Below are 14,367 nucleotides of genomic sequence, written 5' to 3'. Positions count from 1 at the left end.
AATGTGAAATGAAATAATTACAAAGGAATTAGAGCATTAACAGAAATAACGGGAAGCAATGAACAATACATGCTAGACCACTTCAAAAGGTCTACTTTTATTGGCAAATGAACATGGTGCACACAAACTTTTCACCAGTTGCCTTCTGAAGTGCGTTGGACTGTGTCAAAGAATGGATTTCACACCATGTTCAAATCTTCTGCCGCCAGACAAATTAATAAGAATTTAGTAAATCTGAATTTGCATTTCATAATTTTAAATTGTATGTTTTGAACTTAAATTTGATTGCACATAATTTGTATTTCATCACTGATTTCATGTATTTGGTAAACACTTGAACTTGTATTTCTTCGTCAGTGTTCAGTTTTAGTTCAGTTAAAAGCTGAATTTGAAACTTGAAAGCTCTATTCAGGCTTTCAACTCTCAAAAAGCCACAATTTTAGATTTGACTCCTCTGAAGCTTTCAGCTCCTCAAAAGCTTTCTGATCTACTAAAACTCCGTAAGGTGGTTGGCTTTTCCATGTTTCTGATGCCATGTTATTCATTTCCTGTTTTATTATCTCCAGTCAGCTACCTGCCTTTTACCCAGACAGATTTACCTTCACACTCATATTTCTCGGCACAAGAATGGAAACATTTTCTCTGTAGAAAATGCTTCAGGCATCAGCACATGGGGGAAAGATTTAATGCAACAGTAACATTAGACATTGTGAGGACAGTCTGCGTTGGTCTTTATATTAGCTGAATATGACTGAAGGTAATGCAACAGTCACATTAGACATTGTGAGGACAGTCTGCATTGGTCTTTATATTAGCTGAGTATGACTGAATGTAACCACTGGGGTTGGGTAGACCTTAGTTCCTTGAGGTGACGTCTCACCCATATCCAGCAGCTGTTCACCAGGCGACGGTGCGGGGAGGGGCTACGCCCCTCCTGTGCCTGGCGTTGGTGCCTGTAGCATGCTCTGTGGCTTTTAGTGTGTGCTGTCATTCACAGTCTCACTCCGATGAGGTGTGTGGCACACAGGTTACCTCCCACACAGCTCCAGGTGAAACAAGGACAGGAGTGAGCTCCCGCAAATGTTTTCTTTTCAGATACTTTAGCACCCCGTGGAGACGTATACAATTCCTGCAGATAACTGACTGTTTTGAAAGACGCGCCTATTTTCACCAGTTCACCTGAAAAGTTCATTTTCTTTGCGTTAACGCCATGTTTTGTAGAATTCTTTTTCAAATTTAACTTAAAATCTTCAAATGTGCATTTGAAGCCCTGGGTCTTCCTCTTACCTAGCTGAATAATTATCTTGCTGGTGGGGCTCGTAACCAGAAAGAAGGGAGCAGAATTCAGGCTTTAAAAAAAAAAAAAAAACTAAAAAAAAAAAAAATGTTGTTCAATGTATGGTTTAATATCGACCAATGGAAAACATGAACCACATGCATAGGCAAAAAAAAAAAAAAAGATTTCAGATGAAGTTAAATTTTCTCCGGCGAATTGTCGCTCATAGCTTTGGTCTCCGAGGTGCCCCTGAGTGAAGGCTAATTAAATTCACATCTGAAGCGGCTCGCTGTGTGATCGTCTCTCCACAGGTTGTTTCTGCAGCAGCTGCTGAGCAGCCCATGCCTGCGAGGAGCCCGTCACTCTCAGCCTGGTAAAAACACCCAGCAAATTACAGGCCGGTGTGAGCAAGATATCGCCCTGTGTGTGTGTGTGTGTGTGTGTGTGCGTGTGTGTGTGTGTGTGTGTGTGCGTGTGTGTGTGTGTGTGTGTGAGTGTGCGTGTGTGTGTGTGTGTGCGTGAGTGTGAGTGTGTGTGTGTGAGTGTGTGTGTGTAGGTGTGCGTGTGTGTGTGAGTGAGTGTGTGTGTGTGTCCGTGCTTGTGTGTGTGTGAGAGAGAGAGAGAGGGACAGTGTATATGAGTAATATGTTTAAGTGTGTGTGTGTGTGTGTGTGTGTGTATACATGTGTGGGTGTGTGCGTGTGTGTGTGTGCGTGTGTGTGCGTGCTTGTGTGTGAGAGAGAGAGAGAGAGAGAGAGAGGGACAGTGTATATGAGTAATATGTTTAAGTGTGTGGGTGTGTGTGTGTATACGTGTGTGTGCGTGTGTGTGTATACGTGTGTGCGCGTGTGTGTGTGTGTGTGTGTGTGCGTGCATGTTGAGTAAGATGCGGGTGATACCAGATGCAGTGGTATGTGTGTAAGGCAGGGTTCACTCTGAGGGTTCTGAGACGGTGGGAGTTCATGTTGGGCAGATAAGGGCTGGGCTCACAATGGCACATTGTGGGAGTATTTAGACTTTCCTCTGAAAGGCGGAAAGATGAGACGTCCTGGTGGAGAGCTTGAAAGCCAACCGTGTCACAGGCGTAGCTAAACTAAAGTGGGTTCAGAGACTTTTACAGGGCACACTTCCGCACCCACACACACACACACACACACACCCGCACACACACGCACACACACCCACACACGTATACACACACACACACACACACACACACACACACTTTTCTCTCTGTTGGCCTGTAGTTAGTCAATTTAACAGCTCTCTCCTTTTCTTTCCTTCAAACTTTATCAAACAGCACACACACACACATAAACTTGCTCTCCCTCTCTCTCTTTTGTTCTCTCTGTCTTGCTCTTTCCCTCTCTCTGTCGTGCTCTCTCTCTCTCTCTCTGTCTCTCTGTGCGTGTAGGGATCCTCAGTGCACACACAAGCACGCACACACACACACACACACACACTTACACATATCTCTCATGTACACTGTCCCTCTCTTTCATACACACTCTCTCTCACACACACACACACACACACACGCACACACACACGCACATACACACACACACACACACACACACACACACAAACTTGCTCTCCGTCTCTCCCTCTCTCTCTTTCGCTCTCTCTGCCTTGCTCTTTCTCTCTCTCTGTCTTGCTCCCTCCCTCTCTCTCTTGCTCTTTCGGTCTCTCTGTCTTGCTCTCTCTCTCTCTTGCTGTTTCGCTCTCTCTGTCTTGCTCTCTCTCTCTCTTGCTGTTTCACTCTCTCTGTCTCGCTCTTTCTCTCTCTCTCTGTCTTTCTGTGTGTGTAGGGATCCTCAGTGCAGCAGAGCTTTGTTCACTGGGTAATGTGACACAGCGATGGCAAATGGAGTTGGATCAGGGGCCGGTCAATTTAACAGCTCTCCCCTTCTCTTTCCTTCAAACTCCTTTATCAAACAGCCTCTCAACACAGAGGACCTGAGGGGGGGGAAGGTGTCAGAGGAAGAAAAAGGAAAGGAGCTATTAAGTTGCCCCCTGACCAATAAAACAAGCTGTCCAGCAGCCATGGGGATTAACTACAGGCCAACAGAGAGAAAAGTCTGGAGAAAGGATGGAGAGACCCCAGCAAAGGAGAGGAGATTGATTCGCAGAGGAAGGGGAAAAACAGAAAAGGGCTGGAGAAGGGTTTAGAGATGGAAACGAGGAGGGACAAAAGGAGGTGGGGAAAAGAGACGGTGTCAGGAGAATAGAGGAAGAGGATGCTCAGAAAAGAGAGGTGCAGGGCAAGGTAGACGAGGATGAGGAGAGAATGTGTAGGATACAGAAGAGGTGGAGGAGAGGAGGAGTGAGGACACAGGATAGGTGATGAGAGAGAGCCAGACACCAGGTTGTCTAGACTGAAGACTGACAGCTGAAGAGAACAGTTTCATAAATCTTGAAACCGTGCGGAATATCATTATTAAAAAAAACATCACTCCTTCTCTCCCCCTTATTATCTCTCTCTTTCCCTCCCCTTCTTCTCCTTTCTTCCCTTTTACTCCATAGTTTCTCGCTCCCTCTCTCCTCTCTGCTCTCACGGTTCCTCCCAAGTCTACAAGGAGCTCTCGCGGCTCGGAGGTCTTTACTGTTTGCCTGTTTTTGAGTGGAGACTGGCGGTAGCTGCCCTTCCTGGTGCCCGTGGCTGCTGGGCCCAGACAGCTGCAGACAGGTCCTGTAATGGAGCGCGTGCCACCAGCAGGCATGGAAAGGACAGCCAGCGACCAGCGGGGCAGCCTAGCATCAGCTGTCCACGGCATCTCTGCCACAGAATGCAGCAGATGGAGACCCTGGGAATATAGCATAGAGAGTGTTTTTGTGTACGTGTGTGTAAGAGAGAGCATGTGTATGAGTGTGTCCATGAGTGAATGACTGTGTGTGCACTTGTGTTTAAGCATAAGTGTGTGTTTGCGCATGACTGTGACGGCGTGCACATAGGAGTGATTGTGTAAGTTTGCGTGTGTGTGTGTGTGTGTGTTAGTGATTATATGAATGTTCATGTGTGTTTGAGAGTAAATGTGTACGTGTGTCTTTAAGAGAGAGAGTGTGTATGAGTGTGTCCATGAGTGATTGTCTGTGTGTGTGCACTTGTGTTTAAGCATAAATGTGTGAGAGAGAGTGTGTGTGCATGAATGTGAACACGGACACCTGTGCTGCGTGTGAATTTGTCTGAGAGTGTGAGTGTGCGTCTGTTTTTTGTCTCGTATTTTAGTTTAGAGGTCTGGATCCAACTGAGCCTGATTTCAAAATTTGAAAAGTTTGACTCACAATCAAATGCAAGTTATAATTGTCATCAGTAGTACAACTTGTTCAGTTAAATTATTACCAAAACTGACTTGATTAACTATAGCCAAGCCTCTTTTTCAAGTATGAAGGGCCATATCCAACGTTCTGGATTTCTTTCCAAATTCTGCTCTCAACTTTGTCATTAATGCACCAGTTCCTGTGATTGTACAGCTCAGGGGCATTTACAACTGAAAACTGTCCACAGGTCCCCACACTGAATGTTTTGCTGTGGTCAGACGTACAGGTGAAGTGACACTGGATACACAGCAAACAGGAACCTGCATACACAGCAGCCTGTGAGGAATGGAACTGCCCACCTCTGTTTTAAGCAGTCTCTTTTTGGATCGGTGTTCCTCCTTCTCCTTGTCTGTCTCCATCTTACTGACATCAGGCTGACACCAGTGAGGGGTGGAGGGGGCCGAACGAGAGAGAGAGAGAACGTTCCGGGCGTGGACCTCCGGCAAGGCGGCAGAAAGTGACGTGACGTTTTCGCAGCCTCAGCACTTTTGTGGCTTGTGTGTCTGTGTCGCCGTGACAACGGTAGCTCTTCTCTTTTCTAACAAACACGCTCTGCACACACACACTCACACACACTTACTGTATGTAAATCTGATTGAAGTGTTTGCCAAGCCATGTCCTCTCTGTCAGCAGAACTGTAAATTTATAAATAATGCCCCCTCTACAGTTTTCACATACACACACACACACAAGCATGCGCACACTCAAACACTCACACTCACACACACACACACACACACACACACATGCACGCACTCCTATCCCTCTTAATTATGCAAAGCTGACAGACTCATGGAAAGTCATTGTGTTTCGTAATCTTTTTTAAGAAGATAAATTAGAACGGCAAAACTAGTACGATGAAGTTTTCATACGTTCCAAAGAGAAAAGGTTACAAGAAACACGATAAAGAATGAAAACGAAAGAAGATAGGATATATAAAGAATTCAATTTAGGGAAATGCTGTACGGTACAGAGAGGCAGAAGACCTGCAAGGGAAGCAGAGATTAAAAAAAAAAAGGTTTTCACTAAACTTTAACCAGAACGGCGCCATCGGAAGATGACATCATCTGCTGAAGCCCTACCTGTGGGAGGGATGGCGGAGAGAGCCACGGAACGGCAGAGCGCTGCGCTGGGTCACCGCGCTGGGTCGCCGTGCTGGGTCGCCTCTGTCACCCCCGGTTACCATGGGGACCCGGGGTCAGCGATCCGTACCGGAGGAGAAACAGGAAGCGGCGCTGGCAGAGATCAGAGGACCCCGCCCCCCCCTTACTCAAAATTGTTAAATGCCTCCCCCCAGCCCCACCAACCCTGGCCCCTAGCTCACCGTCAACCATCCCGAAAATAAGAGAAAGAGAAAAGGAATCCTTGCACCTGAATTGTTCAGAGTCATCGGTGATCCCTTAGGAGGAGTGAGAAGGAATGCGCTGCGATCAGAGCCGTAATTAATCCCGCCAATTACGAATCGCGGACACACCCCCACGGCCCGGGGCCACGCCCCACTGCCTGCGTCAGACTTCAACGGCTCTGCGTAGGACGCTTTAATTGAAAGGCGCCGCCCTACGGACACTGCACAGGAACGCAGAACCGCGCCGCTGAATGAATTCCCGCCGTTTGCCGGAAGCCCTCAGGTGATGACTGCTTTTGATCGCCGAGAGTAGCCCTCGACCAACCCCCTCCCCGTCAAAAAAGAGAAAGAACCCTATGGATGTAGGGGAATATGGAGGATAAAATCCTCCAGTGTTCCGGCCCGGCGGCAAACATGGGGGGGGGGATCCCAGCGCCTGCGGGGTACGCGAACCTTAATGAGCTTTTCGTTTTCGCCGAGAAGTTCGGACGCGCTCCAGAGCTCCCAGCTCTCAGCTTCGGCTCTCCCCGCAAATAACCGGGGCCTGAAATGTTTGCCGTCTGCACCTCGGCGAACCAACGTCTTCATCTGTTTCGCCATCTGCCGCTCAGCCGGGCTGCTGTTGCTTCCCGCCTATTTGAAAGTGCTCGTGGAAAAAAAAAGAAAAAAAAAGCAATCTTTGAAGGCCAGCCGTCGGAAATGAACACCGTGAAGCGGAGAACTGGCCTGAGAATTGGGAACACCCACAAACCCTCGCATGAAAAGGGTCTTAAAAGTCTTTGCTGTACCATGGGGCAAACCACCGGGGCCGGGTCATGGTTGCCTGTGTGGCCCTGTGGTTATGGAGCCAGACTTGTAATTAGTAGGTTGTGGGTTCAAATCCTAGGTGTAACACGTTTGTTTGTACGCTTAAATGTGGTGCCAGACTTGAATTGCCCTGGCAAAATACGGACTATGTCAATGGGAAAATATTTATGAATCGCAGGCTACGTAAGCCTCCTTTGATAAGGCTGCCAGTTAAACAGTAAGTAATGCGATGTATTGGCAGCTGTCGGATAACCGATAAAACTAGAGTGGAAACTTCTGTGAGCGTGCGAATGCATGTGATGGGGAAAATGCGTTTGAGAGCACTTAATGAACAGCTGAATTAAGGAACAACGCAGAGTGCATGACACATCCTGGGCCTAAAGCACTCCTTTGAACGAGGCTAATATTAATTTAGTGATATTTCTCTGTGGGGTGATATGAGTGAGAGGAGCTTGACTGCAGAATCTGCTATGGGATCCGAATTCCCTCCACCCCCATCCCAGGGGGGAGGGTGGTATTCTGGGACACCACAGCCACTTTCACACACAGAACACAGAGCATTGTCATATTAAGTGTTCTGGAAATCGAGTGGCTTCTCAAATCAAACCAAATCAATTTTGCTTGTAAAGTGCTTTTCAAAGAAAGCTGTCACAAAGACTCTTTACAGAGTAGCAGAGAAGGGGCAAGAAACTGAGGAAAAAAAGCAACAACCAGGCCCCCAAATAGCAAGAACATGAGGTAAAATACTCCCAGTGGAGAGAAAAACCGTCAAACGGTGGCGAGAAAAAACTCCCTGATGGGAAGAAATCTCTGGAGGAACCCGTCTATAGAGGGGGAGGGGGACCCCTCCTGTTCACACAACTAAGGACTATCTGGTAGTTTACAGAGTTAATACCATTCATACATGATGAAGCCAGTAATTGTGGTTTGAACAAGCCTGGTAATGTATGATTTTCTTAATTCTGGCTTACTAGACAGAGAAGCTGGCTAATGTTTGCTAAGTAGCTTGCTAATACGGAAAATGTTAATCATTACAGCAAAAGTCCTCTCATATTTTAATGTGCTTATACACATACAGGAATTCTAGAATCATTTGTGCTATACTACATGGATGTGTGACAGTGACAGCATGCAGGCTACTGTGTAGCTTATTAGCATGGGAAGCTTTATATTTTGTACATGCTCCATTTATTATTTTTTGCAGTTGTAAAAAAGAATGAAGCTTGATCGATGCCTTGTGTGCGTCATCTGGTAATGATGTGGCATTGTTCTCAGGATAATAAAAACGGAGCCATAAATGTTAATGGGTCTTGAGCCTGAGCAACTTTTCCAGAATGCTTTCATTCACATGACCCCTAAATGGTCAAGTTCCAAAACGCTGTCGGGTAAGGCTACATGTGTAAGAGGGCTCCTGAGAAGCGGATGGCAGGACACACGCACCCACCCCCTCCCAATATGCAACCCCCCCCCCCCCCCCCAAACAGAAAAGCTGGTAAAATGCCAGTCAGAGCTTCCCTGCAGCAGGAGAAAATCAATGCATTACAGTACGATAAATTAGATTAAGACAAATTTGCATATTCCATGATGTCATCGACGGGAAGCGTGAGATTAATGGCGGAAGAACAGGAGCGGCAGTGTGGGGTGTCCATTGATAAATCGGACACCCCCAAACTGTTCATTGGACTGATGAAAAGCAGTGCAAGGCTGATTTTCATGAACTGTCCTCTTAATGATGCTCTTTATCACAGCCTGATCAGCCACAGCCCGCAGTCATCTGTTTTATGAAACATTCTAGGGAACTCGGAACAGCTATTTCAGCTAAGTTCACTGCCAAAACTTTGCTTCAAAGAGTGGAAAGGAAAAATGGTATTAAAAAAACTCTGTGAATCTGAATAAGGAAGTACAAAATAATAATGGAATTTTAATTTTTTTGAACGCTCACTTTTTGACCCCCGTTCGTCTTCTCTCTCCTGCTCTAAATCCGAAGACAAAAAGAATAAAAAAATTGGCGCATTTTTATTTTTTGAACGATTCACTTTGGCCACTCTTCCTCTTGTTCTCCTCTTCCAGTGAAGCAAACTCTTCTGTGAGGAGGGGGCCTGGTGTGGAACGAGAGACCCTTTAACCTGTGGGGGGGGAGGGGGCAGGTCCTCTCGCCTCTCTCCTGTGTCACATCCACACTGTGGGCAAACGTGCGGTTAAAGCCTGTTAGACAGAGAGGCGCAGGTGCTGATTTCGTGACTGGGAAAAAAGAAAAGGGCTCTGTTCTTCCACAGTGCAAAGGGTCAGACAAATCTTCCTTTGACCCCCACCCCCATCACCACCCCCACCCCCCACGCTCTCCTCTGGTTAGTCTTTTGGGAAGACCCTCGCCCAAGTTGGCTGCCTGTTATTTATCAAGAACTAGAGATGTAAACTCACTACAAAGAAAGGGCACTGCCCTAAATCTTCTGTGCGTGTGAATGTGAGTGCATATGAGTGTATATGTTTGTGTGATGTTTGTGTGTGTGTGTGTGTGTGTGTGTGTTTGTGTGTGTGAACTTGTGTGTGCGTGCATGTGTTTTTGTGTATGTGTGTGTGCGTGTGTGTGTGTGCAAGTGTGTGTGTACATGTTTGTGTGTGTGTGTGTGTTTGTGCAAACATATGAGTGCCTTTGGAAATGTGTCAGTTTACAGGAAGGTGAGATCAACATGGATAGAGCTACACTCGCCCCCCCCCCCATATAACACCTGCGCAGCTACGCTCAGCACAAGGCTTTAGCATCGACACAAACACTCTGCCTTTTCTGTGTATGAACTGAAGTCACTAACATGCTGTACAGTGAGCTAAGCACACCCAGGTGACTGCGGAAGAACAGCAGAGGGAGAGCGAGAAGGAGAGAGAGGCCTGCAGAGCGCGGCCCGGAGGTCCTGCTGACGTCACCTCCAGGAGCCTCGGAGGGGTGCCGCGAGGAAGGAGAACGCCCCAGAAGAAAGAGGCGCTCCTTCAGCCTGTTCATCTGCCCCGCTTCGCCTCTCCCTCAGACCCCGGAGGGGGGGAGGGGGCGGAGGAGGGGGGGGGGGGGGTGGCGTCGTGGGGGTAGTTGCTGCCGTCGCGAGATCCGCCGCGTCTGAGGCGCCGATAAGGAGGCGGAGCTTCTGTTCGGCAGGCGAGCGCAGAGGATAAGGGCGGGAGGGAGCTCGGAGCCTCTGAGCTGATGGACCGCTCCATAAATCCAACATCAGCTTAACATTCAAACAGTGCGGGTCACGGGAATGTGTACTTTTCCCTCTCTCTCTCTCTCTCTCTCTCTCTAAATCCCTATCTCTCCCATTCTCTCTCTCTCTCTAAATCCCCATCTCTCCCATTCTCTCTCTGTCTCTTCGATCGGCTTTACTGGCGTGACAAGTGCGCGTTTGCACTGCCAAAGTATGTTCGTATGAAATTTGAATACGAACATATTCAAAAGTACTATTAGATGCCATACTACAAATGACAGAAAAGAGGAAAGAATTATGATCACCAATTCAGAGCGCTAAGAAATAAAATATTGAATTGGAAATAGACAGAATAAAGGCTAATAAAATAAATACATTTGAATATTTTCTCTCTCTCATTCTGTTTGTCCCTCTCTTTCCCTTTCTCTCTCTCTCTCTGTGCATGTGTGTCTTATTGTAAACCTTTGAACTGCACTGCACACTTCCTAAGCAAATTAGGTTCTCACACTTTCTCATTCTTGGCGCACACAGTTTAATGCATAAAGAGGGCTTGTTTAGCCCCCTTGTAATCTGCACCAGACCTTTTTTTTCTCCTCCTAAATCAAAATATTATTAGAGGAGTGTGTTTGCCTGGGAGCACCGGCGTGATTGAATGCACCTGCACCTCCAGACACGCTTCACCTTTCCAGCCTCGAAGAGGAAAACACAAAAAAAAAAAAACTAAACAATGGCTCACCTGTGCTTTGATCTTGCGCAACGTGTATTTGCAGGAACCGTAATGCGGGCAGTCTTGCTGGGGAATGTGAAGTATCTCTCCTTGCCGAGGTGTGATTTATGACAGGCTCAGAAACAGGAACCGTCCTCTCCCAGGGCTGGAGCAGGTCACAGATTAGGAGTGTCACTTTCTCTGCCTCAACAGCTGATAAAGGTCTGGAGTGTTTGCCTCCGCTCGGCGCGATCATCAAAGGCAGATTAACGAGCCCTCCCCCCTGACCCCCTGGCGCTCTGAGTGAGGCTTCCCCGTTCTGCATAGGCCTGCCGTCCCTGGTGTGATCAGTCTTCAGTCCTTCCAGTTTGTCTCTCCTGTAATCACAAAGGAATTTTCAAAAATAAACTGTCATGTAATACTAATGAAGTATGTTACGAAATGCAAAATGCCTTCCTATAAATGAATCTGTGCATTGCAATTAAAATGGCGACAGTGTGGCGTAACGTTTAATTAGTGGTGTCAGTCGCCCAAAGGCAAAAGGTTGAACTCCCAGGTGCTAGACTCTTCACCATTGTTACAGTTAAAGCATTTAAAGCAGCTTCTCTTATCCCCATTCGGCCCATTTATACAGCTGGATATCTGCGCACACAGTTCGGGTCATGTGACTCGCTAAAGGGCACAACAGCAGAAACCCACGTGGGAATTGCGCCAGCGGCCTGGAGTTCGCCCGCTCAGGTACCTACCCGCTAGGCTACACTCGCCACCGCTAAAATTGGAGGATTGCCTTAGTTAAAAACATTGTTTCTGTATTTCTTAGGTGAAAATTAATTCCTCATTTAGCACATTTAAAGAACAGCCGGTTTAACACAAAATTAACACATTTACTGAGACGTTGCTACATAAAAAAGTACTTAAAATATGATATTTTTAAATTCGGGGGTGGTTTTCCTGTGCCTGTGACTAACCCGTTGATTCACCGGAGCCTTTGCCCCCGGTCCCGTTTGAGTACGGAGACGCCGCCCGCGAGCGCGCAGATGTGCGGCTTCTCCCTCCGGAGCCACAAGTCAGCGGTTTCATCGATCCCTGGGGGAGCGTCCTTGCTCAGGGATGCTATTATTATGTGTGCGCGCGCGGTTTATCGACCGGCCAGGGTCTCGGGACAAAAGCGCGCGGTGTAGCTATCCGCTGCGTGTCCGTCTGGGGGCTGGGGGGGGGGGGCGGCTGCCGTTGCCAGCGTTAGAGCGTTCAATGGAATTGAGCTTCTCAAAGGCCGAATCCCTGCTACTTTGCCAAACTTGTTTTTCCAGTAAAAGTCCTGCTCAGAGGCTAACTTATTTTTTTTGTAACCTCCTTTCATGTTTTCACAATTTTTTTGCTCCTTGCTCCCCATTGTAAGCGGAGTGATTCGAAATGGCATTCGCTTTCCGAATCAGCAGGAAGGACACGCAGCTGAGCAGTCTATTAGTGGAGCGCTGCTCTCGTTTTGGGTTATTTTTTAAAGCTTTTTTCTGGGCTCTGTGACAGGATCCTTTTGGGCGTTCATCACCTGGAGACCCCCCTGGAACAGGAGCCCCAGCCTGGGGGGGGGGTGAGAGAGAAGGAGAAGGAAAAGTTTTGCTAGTTATGTGTATGAAGTTCTCTATTACTCTTTCTGTCTGCTAAACTCTCTGTTGCTCCTGCTCCCTCACCTGCCGTCCCCTTTCTTAAATTTAGAAATTTATTCAGAAAGGAAATTTTGTGTATGGATGCGCTACACGTAGAAATGTCTTTAGTGCCCCGTTGCTAATTACCTTTCTGTAGTTGATTCATTCCATTAATTTTGTTCATGTTTTAAAAGCAGTGTTTTTCAAAGTCTCTTTCATCTCTTTTCTCTCTCTGTCTCCATTTCCCTGGTTGTTTTTGCTCTCTCTCTCTCTCTCTCTCAGAGACCAGTCATCACCGAGCTGTCAGTCACTTCCACAGGTGACCTCATCGTGCCACATACCTCGACCTCATCTTTTTAATTCTGCTCAGTTTGTCCCCACAGTCCCACCCCAAGCCCGTCCCCACCCCCAGCCCCCCGGGTCATTCTGAAACTCAGCCTCGCTGACAATGGGACTGAAATCTCCATTGTGTATCCTGCAATTCCGAAGGATCGCAGTTTATTTCGAATCGCAATATTCTCTGGACTGGTGAGCTTTGAGACTGTGTGAGTGCGCTCTGTACCGTTCCTCTATTTGCGGCTCTACGCGGTGAAAGCATTGCATTACTTTATTTACATCAGTGTTCACAGTTAAATGTGTCTTACGCACAGACACACATGTACACCCACACAGACACACACAAACACACACAAAGAAACAATACAGCTGGATTTTCTATGTGCATTTCACCCCCCAGGCTGAAAGTGCAGGTAATCAGACCTTTGTCCAGGTCTCTGTGTGAACATTCCTTTAATGTTATTGTGACGTGAACGCGGGCGATGGCATTGAACTGTGAAACAGTTCCCGCTGATCCGAATCTGCACATACATGTGCACACGCACACGCAAGCTCACACAAAAACATACGCTCATACACTCACACTCTCAGACACATGCGCACACACACACACACATACAAGCACACACACCCATACACACACCTACACACACACACACACATACACATACACCTATTCACATACACATACACAGACACACACACCTACACGCACGCACACACACACACACACATACAAGCACACACACCTATACACACACCTACACACACACACACACACACACATACACATACACCTATTCACACACACATACACAGACACACACACCTACACGCACACACCCACACACACGCATACACACATACACATACACCTATTCACACACACATACACAGACAAACACACCTACACGCACACACCCACACACACGCACACACACACACCTACATGCACACACGCACACACACACACATACACATACACCTATTCACACACACATACACAGACACACACACCTACACGCACACACCCACACCACACACACGCACACACACACACAGGGCCTCTCTCAGGCCTTGCCCGGGGCTGTGGGACGGTACTTGAGTGCCAGAGACAGCGTCTGTGAGAAAGTGCAGCGAACGCAAAGGAAGGCTCTGGGAAACTGTCACTGGCATTAGAGGAGCGGCTTAAGGTTACCACTGTGGGCGGGGCTCTGTAACCCAACCCCCCCCCCCCCCCACCCCCAGCTTCCCACCCACCCAGCCAGGTCCTGTGCTGCTGGATGCATTCCCGTTCTCCCATTACAAAAATATAATACAATGCAATTGTTACAAAACACCTCACAAACATGACTGTATCCTGAAATTACAAGCAAAGCTGTGGGCGGGGGACTAGGTTGGTATGAAGCTGCTGATCCCTGACAGTGATCAAAGCCCATTGCCACATGGTGGCAGTCATTTTAATAATAATTTTTCTACCTCAACATGTTGTGCACACCTGTGTATGTGTGTACATACTGCCATAAATTGAAAAAATATACTGTAAGTCAAATTCTATATGGAGGCACAATTGTCTAATACATGCTCGACTGTAATGTTTGCTTAATTGTGCATACTGTTCACATATATTCCACAGAGCAACGCAGCAATAATTTATATACTGTATACTATATGGCCAAAAGTATGTCCAACATCTCATCTAAAATTATGGGCATTAATATGGAGCTGGTCTG

The sequence above is a fragment of the Anguilla rostrata genome, chromosome 3 (assembly GCF_018555375.3).
Source record: "Anguilla rostrata isolate EN2019 chromosome 3, ASM1855537v3, whole genome shotgun sequence".
NCBI lineage: Eukaryota > Metazoa > Chordata > Actinopteri > Anguilliformes > Anguillidae > Anguilla > Anguilla rostrata.
Note: the sequence above shows the minus strand (reverse complement) of the source record.